Genomic DNA, 21,111 nt, shown 5'->3' with positions numbered 1-21,111 from the left:
AACTGCTATTTGGCAAAGGAGGACACTCAACGGAAGGTCTCATGCACAAACCATGCCACTCCCTCAGTGGGGAGTTTTATTTCCCAGTTCTTGCTCCATGTTCCTCCCTCAGATTATTAGTGCTGTGACTGCAAACATGTGAGGAGAAAGCCTAGCGTTTATTTGTCAGCCTCCGTAAGGGCACTGATGTACATGATGTACACTGATGTCCAGCTTCAAGTTTCTGGGCACTCACATTTCGGAGGACCTCACATGGTCCACTAACACCACTGCGCTGGTCAAGAAGGCGCAGCAACGACTGTTCTACCTGAGAACACTGAAAAAGTCTGGTCTACCCCAACAGCAGCTGACGACCTGCTACTGCTGCACCATAGAGAGCATCCTAACGCATGGCATCCCTGTGTGGTACCTCAGCTGTACGGAGACAGAAAGGAGAGCTCTTCAGCGGGTAGTCCATAGAGCTCAGAAGACCATCGGAACACAGCTACCAGCCTTGGAGGGCATATACAACACACGATGCCTCAGAAAAGCCACCAGCATCCACAAAAACTCTTCACACCCCTGCAACAGTCTGTTCGAACTTCTACCATCGGCCAGACGCTACAAGGCCTTCTACGCCCGCACCTCCAGACTCAGGAACAGCTTCATCCCCAGGGCCATAGCTGCTATGAACTGGTCCTGCTGAGCCGGATGGTCACATCACACAGTGAACCGGCACAGACCTACTTGCACTTAATTCTGTTTTAAAACTTTCTAATTTGTTTCATTGGGCTGTCTAAATTTATACTGACTAGCTAATTAATTTATTGCATCGTATGGAAGTCACATTCCCAATCTCATTGTACCCCTGTACAATGACAATAAAGATATATTGTATTGTATTGTATCAGGTTGTTGTCGACCTTTCCTGAATCTTGAGTAGCAGCAAACAGCGGAGATGCAAAAGGCAAAAAGGGCTGTGGTAGAATTGATGAGTCGTATGTGTGGACAATAGACAATAGACAATAGGTGCAGGAGGAGGCCATTCAGCCCTTCGAGCCAGCACCGCCATTCAATGTGATCATGGCTGATCACTCTCAATCAGTACCCCGTTCCTGCCTTCTCCCCATACCCCCTCACTCCGCTATCCTTAAGAGCTCTATCCAGCTCTCTCTTGAAAGCATCCAACGAACTGGCCTCCACTGCCTTCTGAGGCAGAGAATTCCACACCTTCACCACTCTCTGACTGAAAAAGTTCTTCCTCATCTCTGTTCTAAATGGCCTACCCCTTATTCTTAAACTGTGGCCCCTTGTTCTGAGACAAGGAACTACTGCAGATGCTGTGGACAAAGAAGGACACAATGTGCTGGAGTAACTCAGCGGGTCAGGCAGCATCCATACAAAATAGGTACAAGAGGAGGCCATTCGGCCCTTCAAGCCAGCACCACCATTCATTGTGATCATGGCTGATCATTCACAATCAGTAACCCGTGCCTGCCTTCTCCCCATATACCTTGATTCCACTAGCCCCTGGAGCTCTATCTAACTTGCTTTTAAATTCATATCCCTGGAGAACATGGATTGTTTTGAGTGATCACTATGATGTAGATGTTGCATTGTCAAACATACTGTTAGAGAACTTCTTACAACAGATTATAATTTAAAGTATGAAGTAGACATCATTAGTACTCCACTGTGGTGAATATATGAGTGTCAGAGGTTATGGGGAGAAGGCAGGAGAATGGGGTTAGGAGGGAGAGATAGATCAGCCATGATTGAATGACAGACCAGACTTAATGCGCCAAATGGCCTAATTCTGCTCGTATCACTTATGACCTTATGACTTTCATCACAAAATAGTTACAGTGTTGGCGTAACTCAATGGGTCAGGCAGCATCTCTGTAGGACATGAATAGGTGATGTTTTGGGTCAAGACCCTTCTTTGGACTTGTGATCTGGAGGGGGGAGGGCTTGGGAGGAAGGGGGAATGGTGGGGTGGGGGGATGGTGGGGGGGGGGGGATGGTGGGGGGGGGATGGAAGCTGGAAGAGAGGTTTGGGCAGGTCAAAGCCAGGCAAGTGATCGGTGGATACAGGTGGGGCAGGGGGTTCGATTAGCAGATGGGTGGGCAAAGGCCAGAGATGAAAAGGCTGTGAGGTAAGGAGTTGAGGAGAGAAGATGAGGGAAATGTGAAGCCAGAGGAAGGATATAGGTGAATGGGAATGAGGCCAGTGCGGAGGGGGAGAGGGGAAAGGTGGGGAGGGGGGCGGGATTGTGGGAGAAGTGGCTGTGCTTCCACTTGGAGCACAGGGAGGAGAGGGGTGATGAGACTTTTATCACACCTAGATTTTAACCAAAGATAATAGAGCAGAGCAAGATAGACCACTCCACCCTAAAAACCGTAGTAGGTCACGGCGCCATTTTGGTAGGCAGAAACTTGCAGAAACATTTAAAAAGAAAAATCAAAGATACTAGAGGTGCAAGATGGACCACTCTGTCGAAATTGCCAATACTGAAGTGAAGTAGTACGCAAAAAGAAAAATAACAAAAATCTGTGAGTTGATAGATGAGATATATTCCGCATTTTTATGGTATCGAACCACCTACTGTTCCCCCAAAACACTGATTACACTGCGAGAGGCATAACGAACGGTGGGTTTTGCCTACTAAAATGGCGGACTACACTTCAGTATAAGCGATTTTGACAGAGTGGCCCATCTTGCTCCTCTAGTATCTTTGATTTTAATCTAAGACACCAGGATAGTGGTGAACTGTGTAATAGTTGTGAACTGTGGATAGTGGTGAACTATCTCTCCCTCCTAACCCCATTCTCCTGCCTTCTCCCCATAACCCCTGACACCCATATATTTACTACAGTGGAGTACTAATGATGTCTACTTCATACTTTAAATTGTAATCTGTTTTAAGAAGTATGTTTGACAATGCAACGTCTACATCACAGTGATAACTCAAAACAATCCATGTTCTCCAGGGATATGAATATAAAAGCAAGTTAGATAGAGCTCTAGGGGTTAGCAGAATCAAGGGATATGGGGAGAAGGCAGGCACGGGTTACTGATTGTGAATGATCAGCCATGATCACATTGAATGGCGGTGCTGGCTCGAAGGGCCGAATGGCCTCCTCCTGTACCTATTTTGTATGGATGCTGCCTGACCCGCTGAGTTACTCCAGCACTTTCTGTCCTTCTTTGTCCACAGCATCTGCAGTAGTTCCTTGTCTCCACACATATAACTCATCACTTGTACCACAGGCCTTTTTGCCTTTTGCATCTCCGCTGCTTGCTGCTACTCAAGATTCAGAAAGGTCGACAACAACCTGATTTCATGGCTTTAGAACAGGCGAAGGATGGTTAATTTCTAATTAATTTGTTTTCATGATTCTGGACCGACTCAATAAATGGCAGACTGCACACTGGAAGGAATGAGGTGCGGTCCTTTTAATTTTTTTCCCTAGAAATGTGTTCCGTTTTCTTAAAAATGTGTTTGGAATGTTGGAGACGCCATCAATTCCAGATCCTGTTTACTTTGTAAAGATAACGCAGGCCGCATTAAAAACCATCCCATTTCAATTGAATGTGTCATTTAACATACAGAAGGTCAACACCAGTGTTTATTGTCAACATGGATGGATTTGGAGGGATAGGGGCCCAACGCAGGCAGTTGGAACGAGTATAGATGGGCATGTTGGTCGGCATGTTGAGCAAGTTGGGCCGAAGGGTTTGTTTCCATCGAAGGGTAGACACAAAATGCTGGAGTAACTCAGCGGAACAGGCAGCGTCTCTTGTTAAAAGAAATGGGTGATGTTTCGGGTCGAGACCCTTCTTCAGACCCCCGCACTGTATGACTCTATGACTCCATCCTTTTTCGCCAGAGATGCTGCCTCACCTATTGAGTTACTCCAGCACTTCCCAACCACAGATGTTAGGTTCACTGGTCTTTAGTTCCCAGGTGTTGCTTTGCAGCCCTTTTTAAATAGAGGTACAACTTTGGCCCCCTCCAGTCCCCCACACCTTGCCCGTGTCAACAATGATTCAATCCCAGGACTCCTGCAATGTCTTCTCTTGCTTCCAACAGTGTCCGTGGAGATATCTGATCAGTTTTGGGATCTACTTTCATATATCTTAGGATGTTCAGCACCTCCTTCTCTGTAATATAGGAACCAGGGTCATGCTTCGATGGCAGCCTCGCCTACAGTCTGTCTGTCCATTTCACCTTGGGGTGCTGGCTTGAAGGGCCGAATGGCCTACTCCTGCACCTATTGTCTATTGTCTATTTACTTTTTTTGGTTATTTTTAGTGAGTTTTAAAAGTATGTTCTCTGGTTTGTTTTATGTGGGGGGGGGGGGGGGGGGGGAGGGGATCGGGGGAAACCTTTTTTCAATCTCCTAACTTGCCGGAGATGTGATTGTTTTCCGGATCGTACTTCCGGTCGCTCTGCGGCCTAAAATCATGGTGCTGGAGGCCTGACTCAGGACTGACTTTGAGACCCCCCCGCAGGGCGTTGGGTTACCATCTGAGCGTGCGATTCCTTGACTGGGATCGACGCTCCAACGCGGGGCCTGCGGACTTTAACATCAGGAGCTCGCAGTCTCGGGTTGAGACCGACGTCGGGAAGCTCCAAGTCGCACGAAGTTAGAAAAGCCCCGACCCGGGTCCAATCGCCTGGCGCGGGGGAGCTGCAGGAGCAGGAGCTTGATCGCCCCGACAAGGAAGGCCCGACCACTGGCTACAGGGAGTAAGATCATCCCGTCAACGGAAGGTTAGAGACCCCCGACCGCTGGAGGACAAAGAAGGGAAGAGATTGAACTTTTATTCACCTTCCATCACAGTGAGGAATGTAGAGGAGTCACTGTGGTGGATGTTCATGTAAAAATGTATTTTGTGTCATTGTTATGACTATGGCAAATGAAATTCCTCGTCTGTTGCAAAATGTACTTGGCTAATAAAGTATGATTATGATTATGATATAGACTGTCCCTAAAGGGCCTGTCCCAGTTACGCGATTTTTAAGGCGACTGCCGGCGACTGTCAAAGTCGTAACAGGTCGCCGACATTTTCTTTTACCCCACGACAATGACCACGACAATGACCACGACAATGACCACGACAATGACCACGACAATGACCACGACAATGACCACGACAATGACCACGACAATGACCACAACAATGACCACGACAATGACCACGACAATGACCACGACAATGACCACGACAATGCCGAGTCAGGTCGATACAAGTTAATTTTTTTGTGAAACTAGCACCTGGCTAAGAGATTACACCGTCTTCGGAAACATCGCAAAATCCCCACGCTTACCTGACCGTCAAACTGTCGCCTCCAATCTACCCGTCAAATGTCCTGACGGTAAGTAAATTGGTTAAACAAAACTATCTTCTGGTATCTTCAAATGCTTTTTCTTAATTTAATATTACGTGCTTCTAAATGCAGCTGAGACAACCTAGCAAACCTGGGGACAGCGTGCGACAGACAGCGCCCGCAATAAGCTACGATACCTGGCGACAAGCCAGCTGTCGCCGAGAGCTTTCTATCTGGAATTTTTTTCCGCGACGTGCCGAGATCCACTACGATTCATTAAAGACTCCTCACGATCATGCCCGCGACACCCCGGCAAACGTTCGGCGACAGCCTAGTCACCGGCAGTCGCCTTAAAATCGCCTAAGTGGGACAGGCCCTTAAGACATCTCCACATCTTCGGCATGGTGGCGCAGCGGTAGAGTTGCTGCCTTACAGCGAATGCAGCGCCGGAGACTCAGGTTCGATCCTGACTAGAGGGCGCCGTCTGTATGGAGTTTGTACGTTCTCCCCGTGACCTGCGTGGGTTTTCTCCGAGTTCTTCGGTTTCCTCCCACACTCCAAAGACGTACAGGTTAATTGACTGGGTAAATGTAAAAAAAAAAAAATTGTCCCTAGTGTGTGTTGGATAGTGTTAATGTGCAGGGATCGCTGGGCGGCGCGGACTCGGTGGGCCGAAGGGCCTGTTTCCGCGCTGTATCTCTAAATCTAAAAAAAAAATCAAAAACTAACTTTCCCAAGATTTCTGTCTACGTGTCTTTCTCCACATTAAAATTTGGTGGATTTGAATTTCTACTTCCCAGTTTTCACTAGATCATTAATCCAAAGGTTCAGGACATTTTAATTTAAACAATTTAAACACCATGCTATCTGCAGAAATGTATGTAAAGTGCGGATTTTAAAAAATAGACAAGCTTAACAAGCCTTTAGCCATTGGGATGCAAAGTAAATTAAAAACATGGTGACACGAACATCTGTACATGCTGGAACCCAGAGGAAAGAGGCAACTGCTGGAAGAACTCAATCAGCAGCTTGGTTTAGTTTAGTTCAGCTTAGAGATACAGCACGGAAACCAGGCCTTCAGCCAACTGAGTCCGCGCCGAGCTGCGAAACCCGCACACTAATGCAACTCTACACACACTAGGGACAAGTTACATTTGTACTGAGCCAATTAGCCTACAAACCTGTATGTCTTTGCAGTGTGGGAGGAAACCGGAGATCCTGGAGAAAATCCACGGGGAGAACGCACAAACTCCGTACAGACAGCGCCCGTAGTCAGGATCGAACCCGGGACTCTGGCGCTGTGTTGCCCTTGAAGGGGAAATGGATATATTAACATTTGGGGTCATGACATTTCTTCTAGACTGAAAGAATAGAGCGAAGATAGCAACCTTTTCACACTCAGTGGTAGATATATGGAACGGGCTGCCAGGGGAAACATTGGAGACATGTACAACAATGACATTTATCAAGACATTTGGACAGGTTGATGGATGGGAAAGGTTTTGGAGGATATGGGCCAACTGAGGGCAGGTGGGACAAGCTTGGATGGGGCATCTTGGTCATCTTGGATGAGTTGGGCTTCAGGGCCCGTCTCCGTGATGCATGACACTATGACTATGTATGGTCACTATGACTGGAGAGGAGTTGAGCTTTTTCCATTGCTTGGGTAATGGGATCTAGGGAACTTGCGGGGGGGCGCTGAGAACTAAGGGGGGGACAGGGAACGGAGATGGGGAAGGAGGGGGGCCGCTGAGAACTAAGGGGGGGACAGGGAACGGAGATGGGGAAGGAGGGGGGCCGCTGAGAACTAAGGGGGGGAACTTGGGAACAGGGATGGGGAAGGAGGGGGGAGCGCCAAGATCGAAGAGGGGACCTGGCGGGAGTGGGGGTGGGGGTGGGGAGGTAACAGTAGATAGGACAGTTTGGTGAACTTTTGTAACTTTGTCAGCGCCAAAACATGGCAACACCTGTGCACTGGCTGGGTAAGGTCTCTACTGCATGATTTTATCATATCATATCATATCATATATATACAGCCGGAAACAGGCCTTTTCGGCCCTCCAAGTCCGTGCCGCCCAGTGATCCCCGTACATTAACACTATCCTACACCCACTAGGGACAATTTTTACATTTACCCAGCCAATTAACCTACATACCTGTACGTCTTTGGAGTGTGGGAGGAAACCGAAGATCTCGGAGAAAACCCACGCAGGTCACGGGGAGAACGTACAAACTCCTTACAGTGCAGCACCCGTAGTCAGGATCGAACCTGCGTCTCCGGCGCTGCATTCGCTGTAAAGCAGCAACTCTACCGCTGCGCTACCGTGCCGCCCTTTACTGGGTTGTACGCAAAACAAAGCATTCCGCTGAACCGGTGAACATGTGACAATAGAGTATCATTGAATCATTGAGAACTCACAGACTTAGTGGATATTTTTTAACACATTGCTAATGTCTCTGGATGATCTTGAAGAGTTGCATCCCACAAGACTTTAAACAAATGGCTGGGAACTGTCAATAGTCTAAAGTCCATAATTTCCTGGCCTGGTCGCAATGGACAAAATAGCTTCCTTGTGTAAATTTCTGAGACTTCCATGAGTTTGTCAATTTTTTGACAAAGCCCTTGACTTCACCCCAGTGGTTTGCCTTCACTGGAGTGAAATAGTCTAATGCTGGCTCTAATGATTGATTGGCTCTATTGAACCAGGGGCCACCGTCTTAGAATAAAGGGGAGGCTGAGGTGAGAAGGAACTTTTTCACCCAGAGAGTTGTGAATTTGTGGAATTCTCTGCCACAGAGGGCAATGGAGGCCAATTCACTGGATGGATTTAAGAGAGAGTTAGATAGAGCTCTGGGGGCTGGTGGAATCAAGGGATATGGGGGGAAGGCATGCACGGGTTACTGATTGTGGATGATCAGCCATGATCACAATGAATGGCGGTGCTGGCTCGAAGGGCCGAATGGCCTCCTCCTGAACCTATTTTCTCAATGTTTCTATGTTTCTATGCCTGAAAAATCTACCAGAGGCTATTTTAAGTTAATATCAATAGTCGTTTATTTGTCACATACACATAAATGTGCAGTGAAATGAAAAATTACCCGCAGTCCAACAATAAGACCAATAAGAATAATCAATAAAAATGCAATAACACATACAATCATAAACTAACACCAAACAAAAAGAAACATCCATCACAGTGAGTCTCCTCCAGTCACCTCCTCACTGTGATGGAAGGCCAGAATGTCTTTTTCTCTTCCCTGCCGTCTTCTCCCGCGGTCAGGCTGTTGAAGTTGCCACGTTGGGGCGGTCGGGGCTCCCAACATTGAAGCCCCCACCGGGCGGAGAAAAATCCCGCGGCCTATTTCAGGCCGCGCCGGACGGTGAAAGGTCTGCGGCGGGCCGACCCAAGCCCCACAATTCGGGACGGGCGAAGACGCTGCCGCTGCCGGAGCTCCCGATGTCGGCCCCCACCCAGGGGCCTGCGGGCTTCCGATATCCACGCGGCCCGCGCCGAAGCCTTCGGAGACGAGTCGCAGCCGCTCCCGCAGCATCCGAAGGCAGCCGGCGCCGCAGGTGGTGAGTCCGGGCCGCGGCCTCTGCGAACCAGAGCCCAGGTGGTCCCAGCCGGAGCCCGCCAGCTCCAGGTGCATGGCCGGTGGTAGGCCGCAGCGGGAACGGAGACACAACACAGAAAACAAAGGTCGGGTCTCCCCCCCCCCCCCACATAACACACAACCACAAACACTACATCATACCTAAACTACAATTCAGACAAAAACAACAAAAAACACAAAAGACAAACGGACCGCAGGCAAGCCGCAGCTGTGAGGGCAGTGCTGGCTCCTCCTCCTCCTCCTCCTCCTCCTCCTCCTCCAAGTGCATGGGAAAAGAGATACATGCTTTTTATACCAAGCAAGGGGCATTCAGTTTGACTTTTTTTTAATGTATTTATAGACCTTTCCTGGCACCCACTTGCAAAACAGTGCAGTAATTGAGGCAATGGAATGGGAAGTATGTGCGCAGACATCGTGCAGTTCTGTGTGTTATGATCATGGCGTAACCTCTCCCTCCCCCAAAAGAAAACAATTCTGTTGATCAACCTTCCATTTGAAAAATGAAGATACACATCTCATTCAAGTGCAAGTCCCCAGTGTGAACCTGCAGCGCCATGCCATGAGAGGGTTTTTTTAGATTTAGATTTAGAGATACAGCGTAGAAACAGGCCGTTCGGCCCACCGGGTCCGTGCCGCCCAGCGATCCCCGCACACTGACACTATCCTACACCCACTAGGGACAATTTTTACATTTGCCCAGCCAATTAACCTACATACCTGGACGTCATTGGAGTGTGGGAGGAAACCGAAGATCTCGGAGAAAACCCACGCAGGTCACGGGGAGAACGTACAAACTCCGTACAGACGGCACCCGTAGTCAGGATCGAACCTGAATCTCCGGCGCTGCATTCGCTGTAAGGCAGCAACTCTACCGCTGCGCCACCGTGCCGCCCTTGGGCTGGGTTGGCTTCTTCCCTTCTACCCACTGGAAGCCTGTGTACGTGACCAGAGTTGTGTTGTGCAAATGTATTCCAATTCAGTTCCACTCATCCATGTTGGTCAAGTCCCCCCTGCCTGCCAAAAGCGCGATGGTGTTGACTTCAACCGTCCAAGTTATCGAAGGAAATGTTGGGCGTGGAGGTAATCTCACAAAGGTCCCAGCCTTCGTTCGAAGAAAATGTTGGCTATGGTGATAGCTTCCCAAACACCCCAGCCTTAGCTCCTGGACAATGGTGGCCAATATTCTGGCCCATTGCAAAAATATCTTCACACTTCCCAAACTGTTCCTCAATTTGCTTGATTCCAATAAAGGAGATGGGGAGGAATTTCTTGAGCCAGAGGAATTCAGAGGAATCTGTGGAGTTCATTGCCATTGACGGCTGTGGAGGCCATGGCAATGGATATTGACAAATTCTTCATTAGTAAGGGTGTCAGGGGTTACGGGGAGAAGGCAGGAGAATGGGGTTGGGAGTGGTGAAGGTGTGGAATTCTCTGCCTCAGAAGGCAGTGGAGGCCAGTTCGTTGGATGCTTTCAAGAGAGAGCTGGATAGAGCTCTTAAGGATAGCGGAGTGAGGGGGTATGGGAAGAAGGCAGGAACGGGGTACTGATTGAGAGTGATCAGCCATGATCGCATTGAATGGCGGTGCTGGCTCGAAGGGCTGAATGGCCTACTCCTGCACCTATTGTTTATTGTCTATTGTCTATCAGCCGTGATTGAATGGCGGGAGTAGACCTGATGGGCCGAATGGCCTAATTCTGCTCCTGAACATGAACATAAATTATTTTCTTCTTCTTGACTGTTTCCCTGGAAACACAACGGAAGGTACATTTGTTGCTGATGGATCGAGTCAACCACTTTGATGGCCAGCTAAATACTGCAATGGCCCAGGAAGTGCGATGCGCTTCGATTGTTGCTTACCTTCGAAGTATTTCACTCCAGGTTTCAGTAGGTCACCAAACAAGAATGTAGCAGCAATTATTTCAGGGATTATGCATCTTTGCTGTTGGCTTTCCTCACAATTGTGTTGCCTGCTGCTTTTGCACCTTACAGCCACCACCGTACCCCTGCCCACCCCACACCAAGCTGCTTAAGGGATGCAGCACAATGCTCATCAAAAATATCAGACCAGTTCCCATCACTCGCCCTCAGGCAAGGCCAAACCTCATCACTCACATCCACCCCTTCACTTGAAGGTGAAGTTGAGGTATAAGATTTAGGCTCTTTTTTAAAAAATTTAGAGATACAGCGCGGAAACAGGCCCCTTCGGCCCACCGTGTCCGCGCCGACCAGCGATCCCCGCATATTAACACTATCCTACACCCACTAGGGCCAATTTTTACATTTACCCAGCCAATTAACGTACATACCTGTACGTCTTTGGAGCGTGGGAGGAAACCGAAGATCTCGGAGAAATCCCACGCAGGTCACGGGGAGAACGTATAAACTCCGTACGGACAGCGCCCGTAGACGGGATCGAACCCGGGTCTCCGGCGCTGCATTCGCTGCAAGGCAGCAACTCTACCGCTGCGCCACCGTGCCCGCCCATGAACGTAGTGAACAGATCAACAATGAACTTAGTGAATGGCATAAGAGGGACAAGGGGATGAATGCTTCGCTGATTGGAAGATACAACATGGGAACAGGCCCTTCAGCCCACCAAGCCCATGCTGTCCATTGCTCATCCTTCTACACTAATTCTATGTTATTCCACTTTCTCATGCACTTCCTGCAAGCTGAAGGCAAATGACAGAAGACAATTAGCCTACAAATCCGCACATCGGTGGGGCGATGGAGGCAACCCAAGCATCCGGATGAAACCCACGTGGTCACAGGGGCAACATGCAAACCCCACACAGACAGCACCCAAGTTCAGGATTGAACCTGGGTTTAGTTTAGTTTAGTTTAGTTTCAGGGTACAGCACGGAAACAGGCCCATCGGCCCACCAAGTTCGTACCGACCAGCGATCCCCGCACACTATCACTTACCCTACACACACTAGGGACAATATACATTTGTACCAAGCCAATTAACCTACATACCTGTACGTCTTTGGAGTGTGGGCGGAAACGGAAGATCTCGGTGAAAACCCACGCAGGTCACGGGGAGAACGTACAAACTCCACACAGACAGCACCCCCAGTCAGGATTGAACCCAGGTCTCTGGCGCTGTGAGGCAGCAGCTCTACCAGCTGCACCACTGAAGTGATAAAGGTGGTCAGAAGAAAACGTAAGAAGGAAAGGATTCTGATACCAAATCCATTCTCAAATTTTAGACAGGTACATGGATAAGAAATGTTTAATTTAAGCAGAATCTTTTATTAACTTGGCAAGACTTCTGCTTCGTTTGGATAAACTACCTTCTTTAGAGTTTTGCTTTTCAGATTAGCAAGCACAAACCATCCGGCAAGCAAAACATATTTAACATTCCATCGAGTGGAATATCTGATTTTGGCCCTGTTATTTATCCCTAACTTTAGAATGAGGTTTTATTAACTAGAAAACAAGACCCAGTAACAGCTGACTATCACAAAATGCTGGAGTCTGAGGTATCACAAAATGCTGGAGTAACTCAGCGGGTCAGGCAGCATCTAGGAGAGAGGGAATGGGTGACGTTTCGGGTCGAGACCCTTCTTCAGACTGATTTCGGAGGGAACGGGACAAAGAAAGGATATAGGTGGAGACAGGAAGACAGTGGGAGAACTGGGAAGGGGGAGGGGAAGAGAGGGACAGAGGAACTATCTAAAGTTGGAGAAGTCAATGTTCATACCGCTGGGCTGCAAGCTGCCCAGGCGAAATATGAGGTGCTGTTCCATTTTGTGATACCTTCGATTTGTACCAGCATCTGCAGTTATTTTCCTACACTACAGAGTCTATCTCTGTCTAAGCAGACCTGACCTGACAGGATATTTGGAAGACAATGTATGGTGACCACCTCTTTCATACCTTTGTCAGTCTGAAGAAGGGTCTCGACCCGAAATGTCGCCCATTCCTTCTCTCCCGAGATGCTGCCTGACCTGCTGAGTTACTCCAGCATTTTGTGAATAAATACCTTCGATTTGTACCACATCTGCAGTTATTTTCTTATACTACCTCTTTGGACAGTTTCATTAACTTATTCAATACTTGAGTACCATTTTCCTTTGTTATAGAAGAGTATGGAACCATGTGGAAAGGAACTGCAGATGCTGGTCTATATCAAAGATAGACACAAAGTGCTGGAGTAACTCAGCAGGTCTGGCAGCATCTTTAGTTTAGTTTAGTTTAGTTTAGTTTAGAGATACAGTGCGGAAACAGGCCTTTTGGCTCGCCGAGTCCACGCCAACCCGTGAATCCCACACACTAACACTTTCCCAGACAGTAGGGACAATTTATAATTTTACCAACCCAATTAGTCTACAAACCTGCACGTCGTTGGAGTGTGGGAGGAAACCAGAGCACCCGGAGAAAACCAGAGCAGATCACGGGGAGAACATGCAAACTCCGTACAGACAGCACCCATAGTCAAGATCGAACCCGGGCCTCTGGCACTGTAAGGCAGCTGCTGCCTTACTACTGCCACGCCACTCTACCGCCTTCTGAGATAGAAAGGATGGGTGACGTTTCGGGTCAGGACCCTTCTTCAGACTGAAAGTAGAGGGGAGGGAACTGGAGGTAGGAAAAGGGCAGAACAAAGCCTGACTGGCAACAGATGACAATCTGAAGGTAGACACAAAATGCAGGAGTAACACAGCGGGTCGGGCAGCATCTCAGGAGGGAAGGAATGGGCACAGCTTAGAAAGTCATCTCATTTGACGAGATAGAAACATGGAAACATAGAAAATAGGTGTGGGAGGAGGCCTTTCGGCCCTTTGAGCCAGCACCGCCATTCATTGTGATCATGGCTGATCATCCACAATCAGTAACCCGTGCCTGCTTTCTCTCCATGTCTCTCTCCCCATGGGAGAGAAGGAAGTCTCGACCCGAAACGTCACCCATTCCTTCTCTCCTGAGATGCTGCCTGACCCGCTGAGTTACTCCAGCATTTTGTGTCTACCTTCAATTTGAACCAGCATCTGCAGTTATTTTCCTACAATTACCAATCTACACTGTTGGCCTGTAACATTTCTGTAATCTATTTTAGAGTGCATGGGCTTGAATGGCAATGTTACCACATTTGGTGGAGTCCTGTAGACAATATATGCTTCCCATTTCTTTCTTTCCTACTCCACCCCCCCCCCCCCCCCCCCCCCATCCGCTTCTGCCTATATTCAGGATTCACATTCCTCACTTCTTCTATCCTTATCACCTTATCTAACACTTTTTGTCTTTTTAACTTTGGCCTGAGTCCAACCATTTGCCATAAAAAAACACCCTCACCCATATCCACCTATCACTCCCCAGACTTCGTCCCGCCTCCACCTCTCTTCCAGCCTTCTTCCCCCCCCCCCCCCCCCCCCCCACTCCCCCCGCCACTGCCTAAACTACTTCCCCAGGTCCCGCCATCTTCAGCCTTCTTGGTTAGTCCGCCAAAAGCATTAGCTCCGAAAAGCGCAGCTTAGAAAGTCATCTTATTTGACGAGATAGAAACGAGGAAACAGAGAAAATAGCTGCTGGAGGAGGCCATTCGGCCTTTCGAGCCAGCACCGCCATTCATTGTGATCATGGCTGATCATCCACAATCAGTAACCTGTGCCTGCCTTCTCCCCATATCACTTGATTCCACTAGCCCCTAGAGCTCTATCTAACTCTCTCTTACATTCATCCAGTGAATTGGCCTCCACTGCCCACTGTGGCAGAACATTCCACAAATTCACAACTCTCTGGGTGAAAAAGTTCCTTCTCACCTCAGTTTTAAATGGCCTCCCCTTTATTTTAAGACTGTGGCCCCTGGTTCTGGACTCCCCCAACATTGGGAACATTTTTCCTGCATCTAGCTTGTCCAGTCCTTTTATAATTTTATACTTCTCTATAAGATCCCCTCTCATCCTTCTAAACTCCAGTGAATTACAAGCCTGGTCTTTCCAATCTTTCCTCATATGACAGTCCTACCATCCCAGGGATCAATCTCGAGATCTACCACTTTTATCCCGCTGCCAGGCTGGTCTTTTCACTGACTGGTTAGCACGTAAAAAAAGCTTTTCAGTGTAATAAACGAAACTAAAGTAAACTAAAGTTTCTTGCACGACTCCTAAGTTTGCACACTCTTCCTTACCTCTCCACTTTGTGATTCTTTTATCTTTTCCCCGGTCCTTTTATGTTCCCTTCTTCCAAAACATCATGGTGGTTATCTCCAAGACTTCATCCATAAATGTTGTCTTAATTTAGAGCCACAACACAGAAACAGGCCCTTTGGCCCACCAGGTCCGTGCCGACCAGCGATCCCTACACACCAGCGCTATCCAACGCACACGAGGGACAATTTACAATTTTACCGAAGCCAATTTACCTACAAAACCTGTTCGTCTTTGGAGTGTGGAAGGAAACCAAAGCACCTGGAGAAAACTCACGCAGGTCACGGGAGACCATACAAATTCCGTACAGACAGGATCGAACCTGGATCTTTGGTGCTGTAAGGCAGCAACTCTACCGCTGTGCCACCGTGCCACCCCTAAAGAACAGCCCCATAAGGAAGGGAATACGGGGTGTTTAAATGTCAAAACTGTATCTATCTTTCTTCTAATTCATGCCGGTTTCTTCTGCTAACTGCCTTGTTGCCTGATGACCCTATTCTAAATTCGGTACAACTTGTACAAGAAATCAAAGCAGAGGGTAGTAATTTGGCTTCTTGGGCCTGCCCTGTCATTCTACAAAACTACGTCCGATCTTTCACATTAAGGCCACTTTTCTGCATTAATTCCATATCCCTTGACCCCCTTAATGTTTAGAATCTATCCATCGCTGACTTGAATACACTCAGTATCCACAGCCCTGTGTACGGACAATTCCAAAAGTTCATTACAATTTACTCATCATCTCTGTCCGAGCCATATCGTAAGATTGTGGCACCTGTTTATACACCCCAGTCAGGCGAAAAATATTCAGCTCTCTCCAGTCAAGCCCAGCTGGAATCTTACATGTTTCAACGGGATTGCGTCTCATTCATCTAAAACCAAGTATGCAGGGCCATTTCCTGTTGCTCGCTTGACTTTGGAACCATCACAACACCGACATGCGAACCTTTGTCCTGACCATATCAGGTTCAGATTTTGCACTGTGGCCAATCTGGAATGGTGCAACTGGTAGACAACATGCAAACTCCATACAGACAGCAGCTTAGGTCGGGATGAAACTTGGGCATTTGGCGCCGTGAGGCGGGGCTCTGGTTCAGTTTAGTTTAGTTTATACTAAACCGGCCGCCTCACAGTGCCAAATGCCCGGGCTCGATCCTGACCTAGGCTACTGACCCTGTGGAGTTTGCACGTTCTCACTGTGACCACATGGGACACCTTTGTGTGCTCTGCTTTCCTCCCACATCCTAACAACTTGCAGATCTGTAGGTTATTTGGCCTCTGTAAATTGCCCCCAGTGTGCAGTGAGTTGATGAGAAAGTTAGATAACATAGAACGAAGGTGAACGGGCGATCGATGGTCGGCGTGGACCCGGTGGGCCGAAGGGTTTGTTTCCATGCTGTAGGTCTAAAGTAAGCTAAAACTAAACTAAACATAATTGTAATACTTTTAGCAAATCATACTCTGGATTAAATTGCTAAGATTACAAAATAAGGCTTTATGTCATTTCAATTACACAGATCACTTAGAATCAATATTTTCTTGTACTTGCTTTATGCCTTACATGAAGTTTTCTTACCAACTCACTCATTTTCATTCAGACCAAGAAATGTAAGACAATCTCCCCATAACTTTGGCTAATAATACCAGCTACTCTGTCATCAAGGACGAACAGCAAAGCTCAGAATAGTAACATAAATGTATCATAAACATGTTTTATAAAGGCTATTAATATCCCCAAATTCCTGACACATCACACAGTATATTGCTAATTGAAACCAATTAAAGGTGGCACGGTGACACAGCTGGTAGAGCTGCTGCCTCATATCTCCAGAGACCCAGGTTCGATCCTGACCTCGGGTTCTGTCTGTGTGGAGTTTCCACGTTCTCCCTGAGACCGCGTGGGTTTCCTCTGGGTGTTCTGGTTTCCTCCCACATCCCAAAGACATATGGGTTTGTAGGTTAATTGGCTCCTGTGAAAATTGCCACTATTGTGTAGGGAGTGGGTGCACAAATGGGATGACATAGTACTAGTTTTTGGGAACTTTTGGGAACACACTTTTTTGGGGAACACACTTTTGGGAACACACTTTTTTTGGGAACACTTTTTTTGGGAACACACTTTTGGGGACACTTTTTTGGGGAAAACATTTTTGGGAACAAACTTTTGGGAACACACTTTTGGGAATGGATGATTGAGAATGCACACCGGTGATGGATGGCTGGCGTGGACTCTTTGATTCGAAGAGCATGCATCTCTAAAACCAAAAAATTAAAACTAATTAGATTCTTTAAGAGATTAAAAGGGTAGACTGATAGATTGTAGACCACCAGATTCAGGGACAGTTTCTTCCCAGCTGTTATCAGGCAACTGAATCATCCCACCACAACCAGAGAGCGATCCTGAACTATCATCTACCTCATTGGTGACCCTCGGACTATGCTTGGTCGCACTTTACCGGCTTCACCTTGCATTAAACGTTACACGCTTATCATGTATCTACACACTGTAAATGTTTCGATTGTAATCATGTATTGTCTATCTGCTGACTGGATGGCACGTAACAAAAGCTTTTCACTGTACCTCGGTACACGTGACAATAAACTAAACTGGCTGACTGAAAAATTCATTTTCAGAAATGGATTTGGTCCAAGAGCAATTTTGCTCTGATCACTGTTGTACTAAAAGATATTTTCCTGTAGATTAGTCAGAGCTCAAGGTTACCTTCGTGAGCTTGTTTTGTCCTGGGTGTCAGTGCGGAGGTGTGATGTTGCTTAAAGTGTCTCATTCCCAGTCACATCAGGCAAGAACCTGTGCAAAACGACTTGCCATGGTTACCTCTAATTTGTGGATGAACATAAAGATTGGGGATTTCTGAGACAGTCTGTCATCTATATACTAAAACTCTCGTTTGTTTGTTCCAGAACTACAGCCAAAACGGTACACGATAGTGCGACAATTTTAGGCCGACCTTACTCACCGTCGTCCCTTTGGTGCTAATGGAAGAAGTTTCATTGAAATCGGTGTTATATTTTTAAAGTTATTCACAAATTAAAGTTTAAATCTATCTCCTTGGGCGGGAGGGAGGGAGGGAGGGAGGGAGAGAGGGAGGGAAGGGAGGGAGGGAGGGAGGGAGGGAGGGAGGGAGGGAGGGAGGGAGAGAGGGAGGGAAGGGAGGGAGGGAGGGAGGGAGGGAGGGAGGGAGGGAGGGAGGGAGGGAGGGAGGGAGGGGGGGACAGGAGGGGAGGCGGGAGGATAAGGTGGGTTGAGGGGGCTGGAGTGGGGGGAGGGGAAGGGGGAGAGGAAGGGGGAGGGGAGGGGGAGGGGAGGAGGGAGGGGGGATGGAGGGGAGAGGAGGGGAAGGGGGGAGGGGGGGTGGGGGGGGGGGAGGGAGAGGGGGAGGAGAAGGTGCTGCACCAATGCAGGAGAGGTTTGGGCCCAATGGGTCCACCTGGTCTAGTTACAATTAAAACACAAAGTACTAATGCTGTACACTAAGATACTCACTTACCAAGAAATCCAAGCACAAAGCCAAAGTAGTATATAATTGGTTATACAAACTTATGCAAAGGCAATAAGTTACTCCACATGCAATAATCAGCTACCTTCATGTTCACAAGCACATAACAAATAACTGATGTAGTAGGTGCCGTTGTATCACTGTGGTTATCAAGAGGGCACCTCCCTTCACTGATGTTTCGTTGAGTCAGAAGCTATTTCCAATTTCCTGCTGCAACCTTTTAAGGTAATCGCCTGTAGTCTCCATTCAATTAGACTGTTTTCCTTCGATGCTATTCTCCTGACTTGGCAATACCGGTGCAAAAGACTGTGAGCATTTGACGGCCAATTGAGCACTCTCCAATCTTCTGTGGGAGAGTCTAGGACCAAAGGCTAAAGCCTCAGAATTAACGGACGTAGCTTTAGAAAGGAGATGAGGAGGAATTTCTTCAGTCAGAGGGTGGTGAATCCGTGGAGTTCATTACCACAGACAGCTGTGGAGGCCAGGTAGGACCTAGAGTGCAGGCAGGACTTCGGAAATGTCACCAAAACCTGGTGCCTCTTGCATGCAGTCTCTTTCTATACGCTGATTGGGGATTAGGCTTAGCTACGGCAATACTTTACTGGATTTATACTTTACTGGTGCTTATGGCAAGCTTTAAACCGGTAGTCTGGACCGTTGTGGAAGTTAATTGATGATGAAAATCTGCTCCTGCGTCACATTAATAGACAACGTTCTCACAAATCCAAATGCCTACATCTCCATTTTTTAATGGGTTCTCTCATCATGAGAGGAATAGATCAGGTAGATGCACAGAGTCTCTTGCCCAGAGTAGGTGAATCGAGGACCAGAGGACATAGGTTTAAGGTGAAGGGGAAAAGATTTAATACGAATCTGAGGGGTAACCTTTTCACACAAAGGGTGGCGGGTGTTTGGTTCAAGCTGCCAGAGGAGGTAGTTGAGGCAGGGACTATCCCAACATTTAAGAAGCAGTCAGACAGGTACATGGATAGAACAGGTTTGGAGGGATATGGACCAAGCGCAGGCAAGTGGGACTAGTGAAGTTTGGACATGTTGGCCAATGTGGGCAAGTTGGGCCGAAAGGCCTGTTTCCACATTGTATCATTCTATCACTCCATGACTCTGTTGGCAAGCGTTGTGAGACAATCAAACTAATCACTGGGAAAGCAATGGCCATACACTGGACTCTGAACCCATCACCACAGTCTGATGTCCTTCCTGACAGTGTTGGATCAGTTAATGCATCAACTGACACTCATTAGAGAGCTGAAGACTAATCCCTTTGTAAATATTTGGCAATGGTATTTTTCACGTGTATTAGTCTGCACTGCACCCTGAATTATTATTCAATTTGGAATGTACTCTCTGTTCCTTAAAACCAGTTTTAAGTGCAGTTCAGAACATTGATTAATCTCTGGAGCAAAATTAAAAACAAACGGAAAGGATGAAAATATTTTTGGAGGATTTTTTGCTTTCACAATCCTGAGAGTCTGATGAGTCAGATAATAATAATGATAATAAGCATTTATTTTATATAGCGCTTTACCAGGTGCTCAAAGACGCTTTACAAAAACAGTCATAACATAAAAACAAACAGACAAACTATCCTGACGGAGAAGCGGCGAATAAACAACGCCAGCGTCCTCTCACGTCAGGGTCCGGCAGTAGACAACAAAAAGCACAGGACACACAGATACAATTTTAACACAAACAGCCATCACAGTGATTGCTCCAGGCACACCCTCACTGTGATGGAAGACAAAGAAAAGTCATTATCTCCTCCTCATTCTTCTCCCGTGGCGCCACGAGGCGATCGAGGCTCCCAACTTTTGAAGCCCCCACCGGGCGATGGAAAGTCCGAGGGCCGAGCCGAGCCGAGCAGGCCGATGAAGGTCCTGAGCCCTCACCGGGCGATGGAAAGTGCCGCGGCCAGGCCACGCAGGGCGATGAGGGGCCTGCGAGCGGGTCGATCGTACTTCGCGCTTCGGGGCGGTCGACGCTGCTACGGCTGGAGCTCCCGAAAGCCGGTCGCCAGCCAGGGACCTGCAAACTCCCGATGTTGTGGTCTGCAGGGCCCACGGCCGAAGCCTCCGAGATGGTAAGTCCAGGCCCTGCGACCGGAGTCTTCAAGGTCGATCCCAGCTGGAGGCCGCCGACTCCACGGTGTTAGGCCGTAGCGCGAACGGAGACACAACACGGTAAAGGTCGCATCTCCGTTGAGGAGATTAGAAAAAAAATGTTTCCCCCACCCCGCCACCACCCCCCCCACATAAACAGAGTTAAAAATAGAACAAAACGTACATTAAACGATGACAATAGACAAAAACAAAAAAAAGACAGAGAGACTGCCGGTGAGCTGCAGCTGCAGAACACAGCCATGTCCCCTTAAGCCTGCTTAAGATGCTTGATTGGTTGAAAGATACAACATATCAACAGGTCCTGTAGTCCACTGAGCCCATGCCGATGACCATCAACTACCACCTTCCCAGATCTCCCTCTATCTTCCTGTCTC

The sequence above is a fragment of the Rhinoraja longicauda genome, chromosome 33, assembly GCF_053455715.1.
Source record: "Rhinoraja longicauda isolate Sanriku21f chromosome 33, sRhiLon1.1, whole genome shotgun sequence".
Lineage (NCBI taxonomy): Eukaryota > Metazoa > Chordata > Chondrichthyes > Rajiformes > Arhynchobatidae > Rhinoraja > Rhinoraja longicauda.
This window is presented reverse-complemented; position numbering follows the sequence as displayed.